We start from the raw sequence: 13656 nt of genomic DNA on the forward strand, positions 1-13656 counted from the left end.
GAAAACAAGAACATTAAACCAGTGTTTAGGAATGTAGTGTGAAACGTCAGCGTATGAATATGCAGGATTAATTCTTTACTCCGGGTAAATTATGAGCAGTGGAACAATCTAACCCAGGATTTCATTTAACCACAGGGTTAACCGTTTTAAAGCTAAAAGGTACCTTTTCATAGTTTAAACAAAAATTAGCATTTTGTCATCATTTGTTCAACTTCATGTTGTTCCATAAAAACGGTAATGCCTTTCTTCTGCTAAAGAAGACAGTAAAGACTTGTAGACCTCAAATACATGTGTTAGATAACAGAGACATAAAAATGTGCAGTGGTGGGGGTTCTCTAGGACTTGAACCACTGGCCTGGGTGATCATCCATGTAACCATGTTTTACCATGTGACTGGGTTCTACCTGTATTCCTGTAACCAGCATAATCATATTTTACTTGGATGTGTAGTCACAGTGTGAGTCCATAACAAGCAGTGTTATGACAGCCTGTGTGAAGCAGTTTCAGAAATTAAAAGATATTGTAACTCAATAGGTCACCCGCCTGATTAAATTTGAAATAACCAACAGTTCCCTGTTTTATACTGTTCTCGGTCTATGTAAATTTTGAGTCACTGTTAGTTTTGAACTTTTTCAAGTTTTTGACATGTTGGGAATTATATTATTTAGTCATTCAACAGCATGGAAGTGAAAAAAAAAGATATTAGATGTAGTATCTGCAATGAACCAAAGGCCTAGAATAGGATACTACATATAAAACATTAAGCAGAATAAGATAAGCATGTGGAAAAAGATGTGTGAAGAGAGAGATATGGTGAGAAAGAGCTAGTTGGATGAGATGTGATGAGATATTGAAAGTAGATACTGATTTTTTTTTTATGACAATAAGTGAGAGGTGTAAAATAACTGGATTGTATAATGAAGAGATAGATTAAGAATTTGATTATGATAATTAGGTATTAGCATGTCTATTTTAAGTGGGTGAGAGTAGTGACTTGGTTTCTGTGAATGAAATGAAATGAGCACTAAGAGGTCGAGGTTTTGCTGGTTAATGTGACCCAGTTAACTCCTGCTACATAGTTTCTGTAACACTGGCACCAAAAAAAAAAAAAAAAAAAAAAAGATATGTATATATATCTCCAGTAATGTCCTTTAAGGCTATCAGAGTATTTTGACAAAAAAAAAAAATGTTTTGCAAGCAACTTTTAAAAGCAAAAATGTCATTAAATTATATATTACATTTTAATAATTCCAGATAAAAGCTATAAAAAGTGTGAAATGGACTAGTATAGTAAAGGGCTTGCGTCTGGGCAAGTTTAATCATTCAGTGTCCTATTAATGTGTTTTATTTATTTTTAATTTTTTTCCTGCAGCTAAATCAATGGGGCTGAAGAACTGAAGATCCCATGGTTTAACTCATATATTTCTTGGTACTTAAAGGAATAGTTCAGCCAAATTACCTGAGAATACACTCACCCTCAGGCTGCAGATTATCTCCAACAGATTTGGAAAAAGTTAGCATTAAATAACTGGCTCACAAATGGATGCTTTCAGAATGAGTATTCACACACTTGATAAAAACATCACAATAATCCTCAAGTGATCCACATGACTTTAGTCCAGCTGTTAATGTCTTATGAAGTGAAAAGCTGCCTGTTAGAAATCCATCATTAAAGCTGCGGTAGGGAACTTTTGACGCTCTAGCGGTTAATAAACAGAACTGCTTGCGTCTTGCGGAAGAACATCATAGCTGGAACTACTTCTCTCTGTTTATGTCTATGAAGAATCACAAAGGTACTGGGTTACTCCGTCGCAGTATCCCCGAAGCAATCTAAAATAGTCCGAATATAAACACTTATTATAGGTGCACCCTAGTGATTCAGGACAAGCTAAAAACACTGTTTGGAAAATGGATTTGTGTATTCGCTTATTATATACATTTTTCTACATTTTGAACACAAACAAAGTTACGGACCACAGCTCTGATTGGTTGATTTCTTACCTGGAGCAGTCTGTAACAGCAAATGGCAATAGGACCACTGGGAGGAGCCAGAGGAGCTTGATTTTTTCACAGATTATCTGTCTCATATTCTACTGTCAGGACATAATAACAGGTTTAACAAATATGTAAAAAAATATATATTTTTACAAAAGTTACCTACTGCATCTTTAAGGTGTTTTAAATTTAAACTGCTGTTTACAACCAAAATAAAAATAAAATTAATCCATAATCCTTTTGTAAAAAGTTTTTGCTTGTAAATGGTGGTTAACCTTTGCATGTTTCTCTCTCAATTCAAACCAGGCAACTTTTTCACCACAGAAAACAATATCATGGATAGAGGACTTCTGTGGATTACTTGTGGATTGTGATATTTTTTTCTTAGGTGTTTGTACTCCCCATGGCACCCATTCACTGCAAAGGATCCCTTTCTGAGCTACTGACATAATTCAAATTTTCTCCAAAGCTGTTCTGATTAATTTTATTTTTGGGGAAATCTATTCTTTTAAGATTAAGAACACTAACGCTAATAGATAGCCTTCTTACTATCTAATACAGTGTGTGAGATGTGCGTCTCACGTTTGAGACACCAGACTGTTAGTATAAATACTGTAAACACTTGACAGCCCCTGTAGCATGCAAATAAAGTCTGCACTAAGCACATGAGGTGTGTGTATCCTCAGTAAACAGCGTATAGGAGTGGTATGTTGACAGAAAAGATCGATACTTGGGCCACTGCTGATGGGAAACGGAACAATCTTCACTTCTGATCCCTCGATAATAACACTGCCAGTGTCACGGACACACATACGCTTGTCACTCAGCATGATGAGCATCTTACAGTCTCTCTCCTAATATCTGTGTGTATATGCCATACATTAAACTGCAAAATGGCTAAAACTCAAATGCAGTCATGCATATAAATGCATACTCATCAGACTCTGACTGATGAATCACTGGGATGGGGCAATGGCTGCTTAGGGCTTGAGTCAACATGAGGTACTTTCATCTCAAGCTCTATATTGTATCCTGGTGGATACAAATGTGAGCAAGTACTGTGCTGTGTACACTTGACTGAATTCATGAGAGACATGATTCTAGTGGGAGAGCTAGATTGGATGGGTACTTTGGCTGACAAGCATAATAAATTCTTTAAAGTATCAATCAAATGTCAGTCAAAGATTGTCACCAAGCTAATTTTCCTCCATTCTAGTTTGTAATGGCCACTTTTTGAGATCCAAACATTCCCTGTATAAAAACCCGCCTTCCATTTTCTTCCTATAAAATATTTCACTCTTAAAAACTTTAAATTACGGAAATTATAAACAATATTTCACCTTATGCTAACATGCACTATTCAAAAGACTGGGGTCAGTAAGGTTTTAATATTTTTTAGTGTTTCTGAGTCTCTTATGCTCTATTTATTTAGAGCATAACACAAAAGGCTCCATTTATTTGATCAAAAACACAATAAAAACAGTAAAATTGCTAAATTTTATTACAATTTGAATAACTTTTTATATTTTTTTATATTTTACATTTTTATATTTTATATTTGATTCCTTTGATGGAAAAAGCTGAATTTATAGCAGCCATTACACCAGTCTTCAGTGTCATACTAACAGTCAGGGATAATTCCAATATGCTGATTTGGTGCTCAAGAAACATTTCCTTTTATTATCAGCACTGAAAACTGTTTACTGTCACTTTTGATCAATTTAATTAAAACTTGCTAAATAAAAGTGGATGGCAACTATGTTAATCTTAGCTGTTATTTTAAGTTAAAGCTACCTTTAACAGCCCTAAAAATACAATAATACAAACAATATTATAATATAATAATAATAAAGTTTGAAAACCACTAAATCCCCTGGATTAAGAAAACTGAAATTCTCAAATACCTATGTACAAATTCATTCTCGTCTTCCATTCCAGGAAAGGAACATTATGTACATATGCATTCTAAAATGAGGCTGGAGAGAGAAGTATTGCTCAGGTAGCAATTTGCATTCTGAGAGTGTTAAAATGTACCTTATAAGATTTTGAAGATAAAAAGCTGTCTGGTTCATACGTCCTAATGAATCAAAATGTATGCAAAGATACGAGTGAACTTGACCATGTTAACATCACGCTGAGAGAGGTCTGCCTAAAGTGCACTCTTTACACTCATTTAAAGAGAGAACAAGAGTGTGCGTCACAGCCAAATACAGAGACAGTTTAAAAATGTTTGTATGGAGAGAGATGCACACTTCCACACCTCTATAGCCAGCTATGCAGGGGCCAACAGGACAAATCTGAAGAGAAAACAGCAGATGAGTTAAAGGAGAAAACAGGATGGAAAAGATAGAGATGAAGAGGCAGGAAAGAGATGTGATGTCATGGTAACAGAAAAGTGTTCTTTAAAAGGCAGAGAGGAAAAAACAGGCTGGCTGTAGACATGCAGAGGAGATTCATATGAGAGTAAATACAGTAGGACAATGGTTGCTTTTGCTCATAAACATTTAAAACTAAAATTCACTAAGTTTCCCTATCTTCAAGTCATTCCAAAACCAAGACATTTTTAGACAATTGTTACAAAAATATTTCAATTTCAAATAAAAAGCTGTACTTTTTATATTTAGCAACGAATCCTGAGAAAGGTATATGGTTTCAACAAAATTATTCCACAACAAAACCATTTTCAACTGTAATAATAAGAACTGTTTCTTGAGCACCAAATCAGCATAATAGAATGATTTCTGAGCGATAATGTGACGCTAAAAACTGGAGTAACAGCGGCCGAAAACCCAGCTTTGCCATCTCAGGAATAAATTACATTTTAAAATACATTAAAATAAAAAAAGTTATTTTAAATAGCTATAATATTTCATAATGTCATAGCTATCAAATAAATGCAACCTTGCTGAGCATAAGAGACAAGAAAAAAGAAAAAAAGTAAAAGAACATTTTTGAGGCTGTCTGGATATATGTTTGCTGTATGTGGTAGAGGAAATCTCAGACAAATTACATGACGCATCCTTGTGTCCTATATCTGGCTGCTAAACAAGCTCACACTAACAAACTCATATGTTTGATATCCACAGTATATGTATCCAGCATATTAGGGATGTAAATCCATCTACTGGATGGGAACAAGAGAATCTTCAACACTAAAACACTTTCCTAAACTCTTTCCATGTCTTGGTTTCGAGTTTCTGTCTGCTGGTTTCTCTTGCACCTAAACCATAATTCAGACTCTCAATAATCTCTGGTTCACTCTTTTTGTAATACTTCACCACCTCTCTCTCTCTCTCTCTCTCTCTCTCTCTGGTGAGAGAACAGAAACAGAACGGCCTCCTGCTAGTTGAACGAGGAGCAACTCATACAGCTGGAGAAAGGTCACTAATGACAGGCCTACAGCACGGCTGTCAGAATAGCCCACAGATATCTCTCTCTCTCTCTCTCTCTCACACACACACACACACACACACACACACACACACACACCACCACCACCTGCATTGAGTCACTCAGAGAACAAGGCATAATAAACTCAAATGATAGATAGTGAAATGGATAAGCAAATGAACGGACATAAATGACAACTGAATAAAAGAAAAAGGGCAAAAATAAAGCTAAATGAATGATTGGATGGGTAAACGATGGACAAATGAATGCATATTTAGTTGGAGCCACGAAAACATGAGCCATTTTGTTTAATTGTTGCCATCTTGTGGACAAAACAGACATTAATTGCATAATGGGTTTGAAAATTCCACCTATGCTTAACAAGCAAACTTTTCTTTCCTCCATTGACATTTTCTGTTGAAACAAGAAGTTTGGATTAGTCATTTCAATATATCGTAGGGCTTAGGCCTTTTTGAAGTAGCCAATAGGCTTTCATTTTTATGTCATGTGGTTTCTAATGGGCCACTACTGCTGTAGTGTGTTTATCATCACATGATGAGCATATAGTCACACTCTCTCTCACTCAATCACATTCACTTGCTGTCACTAGGTCCATGTAGCCTCAAGGCTTGTGTTGCAATAGTGAAGCAGCGGTTCAGCACTACATCATACTGTCCTCTGTCAGTGATCTCGCATCGCATCTACCCTCCAGACACTCGGTCAACATCACCCGACCAGCAGGCCCACATCAAGCCTGCTACAACCGTTTAAGGTCACAGAAAAACCCTTATGGGATCAGATACTCAAAGGCCTGAGGGATAGGCCAAAATGGATGACTAGTTGTTGGGCAATGATTTTTAGCAGTGGTGTTTTAATTAGCATGCTGTTAGACATAATTCTCAGAAAGGTTTTGTATTGATAAGTGCCACCAATCACTTTGCATTTCATGTTTATAATGCAACCGAAAAGTCAAAACCAAAAAGTGTCCATATCTTTATTTTTGAATGCAAACATCTTGCTTAAATGTCCCTGTAATATAAACCAAAACTGTCTTATTATAAAGCACTTTAATAAGTAAATTATGACTACTCTCTCCTTTTTATTTCTTTATTCAATTTGTATGTGTGTGTTCCACATTAAAATAAAAAAAGCCTTACAGTTTTGGAGTGAAATGAGGGTGAATAAATGATGACAGAATATTCCTATTTTTTTACTTCAATATAAAACCACATTCTAAATATAATTGTAACCTACACGCATAATAATTCCTCTTTTTGCACTCTTTAAGAGGCACAGTGAGTTTTCCTTAAATTGTCTGTATGAAAGATCATGAAGGATCACTTTGGAAAGAATCGGGGAAGCAGAGAGAATGCCAATTGCAAACAGATATGGCCCAGGAGAAAAGAGAGATGCAAACGTGTGGCTAATTGGGATGTATGAGTGAGGAGAAATAAGGAAATATGAGGGAAGTAGAACTGGGGAGAGAGGGTATAAAGACAGTGGAGAAGAGCAAGAGAAAGCAGAGGGAGGCGCATTCGGGACCTTGGTGACCCAGGTGGAGGGCATCTGTGCATTCTGCTGAGAAGAAAAGCACTGAGGGGAGAAGGTGATGAGATGAGAGAAAGATGACAGGAGAAATGTGTTGTCACCTCACTCAGGGCCCATCATCTGTCTTTCTTCCCTCACTGAGCAAAAGATTTTAACATGACACAAACTCTCTCTCTCACACCTTTACATTGACACACTGTATTACAAAAGACATGCATTTGTGCCCGTCAGCTCACTCTTTCTCAAACACACATTGTAAATTCCCATCAGGCCTTGGGCTGAGACGAAAACAGAGATCTCAGACCATGAGCTCATCAGATCACTCTGGTGACATGCTATGTATGGCTGTATGGTCCAACCCGGGTAGTAAGTGAACTTGGATTAGAGCTGGTTCATCTCTGGCTGAGACCACACAGGTAAGAGAAAGAGCTCCAGGGCAAAAGCACTGCTTCGGAGTCTCCATCATCAAACACCCAATCTCTCTGACATATCATCAATATTTTGTATCATATGAATCATAAAATGTATCATTTGCAATGCAGCTATATTTTCTTTAATGTAAAAACGTGGTCTGCAGACCTCCCAGAATCAAACAGAAAATAAGCAGTTTTTTTCTGACATAAATTATATATATATATATATATATATATGTGTGTGTGTGTGTGTGTGTCAATTAAATGGTTCTGGTGTTCACAATATTTAATGCACTTATTTTTCAAGAGTATTATTATTAATAATGGAATGAATTCGGCCACCAGTTCTTATTGACACATTGAACACATGTACAGTTCCTCCCTGATGCCATTAGTGAAGCAACGGCCAGCAAACTTTGGAACTTAAACAGCAAATTTGATGGAAATGTTTAATGTCTGCAGGTAACTCTTGATGCAGTGGCGGCATTCTTGGTTGTTGATTAATCCATTCCCTTGTCTCTCCTTACAATGACCTTGTTGTGGATAAAAAACGATCAATAGCAAGAAGCAACGCTGTACATAACTCAACCCATCGCTGAGCTAATAAAGCACCAGTGCCAACCCCTGACCAGCAAATTAAAACCCAATCAGAGAGGCCCCGAGGGGCCCAGGAGAGAGTACAGCAAGGCCAGTGTCTCACACAGACCTGGAGCTTTGAACAGAGAACTTAATCAGTCGCTGATTAGAGTGGCAATCAGAGCATAGGCTAACGTACAGCAGGGATGCTATAAGTGTAATTATACTTCCTGTAACGCTACTGAGATGTAGGCTACCACTCACTGATATTTCTTGTAAACCCAGATTGATTCTCCTGACTCACAGGCCATTTGTTTTCTGTCTTTTGCTCTCTAGCATATGCCCACACAAACACACAAACCCAAAGGGAAATTAAATTGCTCAGAGGTTATACGCTTTTGTAGTTCAGGACACTTGAAGCCAATGTGAACTGAAGTTCATTTCCACAATTTGAAGAATTTTTCTGAGAGAAACAGTATAAACATTGAGGAAAACTTAAGCGGGTGATACATACCAGAATGGAGTCTTATAACCTTGTCTCAGATGTCCTACTAAAATTTCTTATAGGATATACTGTAAAAGCAGAGACAAAAAAAACAAACAACAACAAAAAAAAACATTTGTTAGGATAAAGTGTAACACTTTATTTTAAGAACCAATTCTCACCAATTCATATAAAGCACACATTAATGATTATTAATAAGCAGCAAATTAGACATTTTTTGAGGGAAAACTCTTAATGTGTGTTCCCTTAAGTGTTTCCGAATGAATTCATGAATATTTATGAATAATATAAATATAAAAAATATTGCATAAAATGATTTGTTCTTGGAATAACTTGATAAGAAAAGGTTGAGGTCATACTCAAGTCTTTCTTCAGGAAAAACATCTGAGAAACAAGAAACTTAAACTAAAGCCTCAGTTTGACTTAATATGGGAACACAAATACATGTAAACCTTCACATCTATACTTCTAAGTACCTCCAATTAACTTCATTTGTTCTGAACTTAAGCTAATTACCACACACTCATCCTTACAGTTACATTAAACTTTAATTGAGACATTAATTGAGACCAAGTCAGTTTAATGAGGTATTACAATATCTGTGAAGACTTTTCCAGAAGCCTGGGCCACACCCACACATAAAAAAAAAAGAAAAGAAAAAAAGATTGCTGTACAAGCAGCTAACAAGAACGTCAAGACACATTCAACTGCACATCTAGAAAAGATCTCACATCTTTCGCCTAATTAACATCTTCACTTTCATCTCTTGTCTCAGCAACACAATGCACATCTGTCCATCCTGCATGTGCAAGAGGTGTCACAGAGGAGGCACAAGGGGGCCATCTAAAGGCCTGGAGGGGATCAGCATGCACAACTAAACTGACTTAAAGGGGGGTTGAAATGCAATTTCATGCATACTGAGTTTTTTACACTGTTAAAGAGTTGGATTCCCATGCTAAACATGGACAAAGTTTCAAAAATTAAGTTGTTCGTTTGAAGGAGTATTTTTGTTCCCAAAATACTCCTTCCGGTTTGTCACAAGTTTCGGAAAGTTTTTTTCGAGTATGGCTCTGTGTGACGTTAGATGGAGCGGAATTTCCTTATATGGGTCCTAAGGCACTTCTCCCGGAAGAGCGCGCGCTCCCATATAACGAGGTTGAGCACACACATTTCACTGATCAGAGCGATTTACTGATCAGAGCGAGAGCGTCGCGAAAAGTCACAAAAGAAGTGTGTTTTTGGTTGCCAGGGCAAGACAACCCTGCACAGATTACCAAAAAAAAAAACAGCATTAAGGGACCAGTGGATGGAGTTTATTTTTACAGAGCATCAACGGAGTTGTGCAAGTGTTTTTGTTTGTTCCCTGCATTTCGAAGATGCTTGTTCACAAGGCCCAGTTTGACAACGGATTTGAGTATTGTTTATTTCTTAAGGATGATGCAATCCCAAGGAAAAAGGGTCACGATCGTGTGTTGGAACCGCAGGCGGTGAGTAAAACTGCTTCAAATATTTCTGCCTCCTTGTTAATGCGTCCCCTCCCATGCCAGAGACCCGGGTTCGAGCCCGGCTCGGAGCGAGTCGTTGCTGCTGCTGCTTTCGTTCAGTTTCAGCCTCTGGGTCTGATTCTGGATCATAAATATACGCTGAATCTTACTGTTAGCCATGGTTTGTTTGTTTGTTTTGAATGATGGGTTTTCCCTCACGGTAATGTCACAGCTTCCACATCCTCTCAACGCAAAAGCCTATTCGCGCTCGTGATTCTTTAGCTCCGCCCACACGTCACGCCTCCAGGCGCTCGTGTTTTTCCGGGAAAAATCGTTACAGACTATCTTTCTCTTATGAATATAATAAAACTAAAGACTTTTTGGATTTATGAAGGATGCAGTACTACTCTATATGTACTCAAGATTAACAGGATATTGAGTGAAAACGAGCATTTCACCCCCCCCCCCCCCTTTAAGCTAGAACACTAGTTTAGACTATAGCAGCTATACTACTATGTGAAGAGGGCTGTAGTGACAGTTGTGCGTGATTTGACAGGTTGACGGCTCTGTAGTCTCTAAAGGCCTGAATCAGCAGTTCATTTCTCTCTCCATCTCTGTACCACTGCTGTTCACCCTGCACAGTGTCACTCTGCCTACACCCATAACCATATACCAAAAGACAAACACAGTAATATGTAAAAATACCAAGCTCCATTTAACATAATTTAGCCTATTATTAGGGTTACATGGAGATGATAAGCATCTGTTGCATTCAGAACAAGCTGAAGATACCCTACTGTAATGTAATGTTGCTTTTCAGAATGTTTTGGAACCAAACAGACTGGAAATCATTTCCTTTGTGTTCAAACTGCTAATTACGCTCTAATATTTGAAGATTATCTACAAAAACAGACCGTGATTCATGCCACATCTTCGTTAACTTTCATCTTCATTGTCTGTCTGAGGGGGTCAGACTTGTTATGGTATTTACCATTATGATCTCAGAATAAGTTAAGAGGGAACTGTGACAGTCTTTAGTTTAAATTTAGCTTAAATGCGTGCTGTGGCCTGCTGATCAGCACACATGCTCCGACATATTGAGCTGTGGTCCCATAATAGAGTAAAGTGAATTTATATCTAACATTTCCCTATCCTTTGCCCAGTCATTTCCAGTGCTCTCTGCACTCTTCTGTGAATAAAAAGAGGGAAGGACTCTAGCACTCTAATAGATAGCATAAAGATGGTTATGCAAATTACATGGTCTGTCCATCATCTGTCAGTATACCTTCACTGAAATGAAGCGCCAGAGATCCGGCTGCACTCTGGACGTGATTGGTAGCAAAACTGTCAAATTATTTCACACAGCAAACCACAGAAAGGCTCTAATTGTGTGTTTGTCAGTAGACTGGTAGCTACAGCAGATGGCCTTAGTATATTATGTATGGGCTTAGCTAGATAATTTATTAAAGGGGGGGTGAAATGCTCGTTTTCACTCAATATCCTGTTAATCTTGAGTACCTATAGAGTAGTACTGCATCCTTCATAACGCCAAAAAGTCTTTAGTTTTATTATATTCAAAAGAGAAAGATAGTCTGTACTGATTTTTCCCGGAAAAACACGACCGGCTGGAGGCGTGATGTGTGGGCGGAGCTAAAGAATCACGAGCGCGAGTAGGCTTTTGCGTTGAGAGCGTTTGGAAGCTGTGACATTACCGTGAGGAAAAAACCATCATCCCAAACAAACCATGACTAACAGTCAGATTCAGCCTTTTATTTATGATCCAGAATCAGATCAAGAGGCTGAAATTTAACAAGAGCAGCATCAGCAACGACATCTCTATGTGGTATGTACTGAAACTGTATAAATTTGCTTAGCGGTTTTGGAAAATGACTAAGTTCCACTTTGTCGTCTTTTTTTTTTTTTTTTTTTTTTTAAGCTGTACATGTGGAAAGTGCAGTTTGATGACAACATCGCATGTTGTTTACTTGATGAGCGTACGCGCCGATAGCTAAGTTAACAACACAGAGATATTTGAAGCAGTTTTACTCACCGCATGTGGTTCCAACACACGATCGTGACCCTTTTTCGTTGGGACTGCATCATCCTTAAGAAATAAACGATACGCAAATCCATCGTCAAACTGGGCCTTGTTTGTAAAACAAGCATCTTCGAAATGCAGGGAACAAACACAAACACTTGCACAACTCCGTTGATGCTCTGTAAAAATAAACTCCATCCACTGGTCCCATAATGCTGTTTCTCTTTTGGTAATCTGTGCAGGGTTTTCTTGCCCTCGCAACCAAAAACACACTCCTTTTGTGATATTTCACGATGCTCTCGCTCTGGTCAGTGAATGTCTGTTGTGCTCTCTCTGCTCTGCTCTACGGGAGCGCGCACTCTTCCGGCAGAAGTGCCCTCAGGACCCATATAAGGAAATTCCGCTCCATCTAACGTCACACAGAGCCATACTCGAAAAAAAACTTTCCGAAACTTGTGACAAACTGGAAGGAGTATTTTTGGAACAGAAATACTCCTTCAAACGTACTTAATTTTTGAAACTTTGTCCATGTTTAGCATGGGAATCCAACTCTTTAACAGTGTAAAAAACTCAGTATGCATGAAATAGCATTTCACCCCCCCTTTAAGGTATCCTTTTAAAAATACCATCAGAAACAGAACCATCAAATCAGTGACTGTTTTAAGCATATATTAATGTTTAGTTTAAAGAAGGTGATTCAGTTAAGTAGATTTAAAGTGACTCATAACACTAACCACAGCAAGATATTGCTCCAGGTGTTGAACTACTGCACTGATCAGCTTAAAAAGAAATACGTTTCTCTCAGTGATTTAAATCACACGATCAATTACAGCATACTGTATCTGCAAAGACCATCACTACACTTATAAGTTTGGTGTTCTTACAATTTCTCACATCATCGATTTTTCTTTTATCAATAATACAGCAAAACATAAAAATTGTGAATATGATTACAATTTAAAATAACGGTTTTCTATTTGAACGTGTCTTAAGTTGCAGTTTATTCCTGTGATGGTAAAGCTGAATTTTTAACAGTCATTACTACAGTCTTCAGTGTCACATGATCCTTTTCTTTTAACCAGTATGAATTTCCTGGGAATTGAACCCACAACCTTTTGCGCTGCTAACATAATGTTCTAACACTGAGCCACAAACATCTAATTAAAATAAGTCTCTTGTAAAAGTGTAAAAAACTTTATTGTCCATTTTGATCAATTTAATGCATTTTTGATTAATAAAAGAATTTTATCTAACTTACCCCAAACAATTTAATGTTACTTTAAATGCTCTCATGGGGAAAAAAAAACATCCACTACAATACTAAACTCACTCCAAAATTCATGAGAGACTTCCAGAAAACAGTACTGCATTAAAGTGCAATCTGTAATTTCCAAAGCTTAGTGATTTTTAGCCGGCGAATCATGGCCAATTTGATAGTATGTTATTGCAATCAGTGTTTATTTTGTGGTTACATAACCTTTTCTACATTCAGAGACTCAAGGGGAAGAAAATATTCTCTGTTCTGCACCATCCTATACAACAATTTGACACCTCGCCCCATCACTGGGTTGAAAAGCAACCCCATCACCAGGTCACAGAGATCAGACAACATCATGTCAATGGCAGAAAGCCTGATTTCACAAGACACCCGTTTCAGTGATAAATGGCAGGTTTAGAGATCATTTGTGAATTATGCAGTCACAATAA

This window comes from Carassius auratus, chromosome 43 (assembly GCF_003368295.1).
Source record: "Carassius auratus strain Wakin chromosome 43, ASM336829v1, whole genome shotgun sequence".
In the NCBI taxonomy this organism is placed as follows: Eukaryota; Metazoa; Chordata; class Actinopteri; order Cypriniformes; family Cyprinidae; genus Carassius; species Carassius auratus.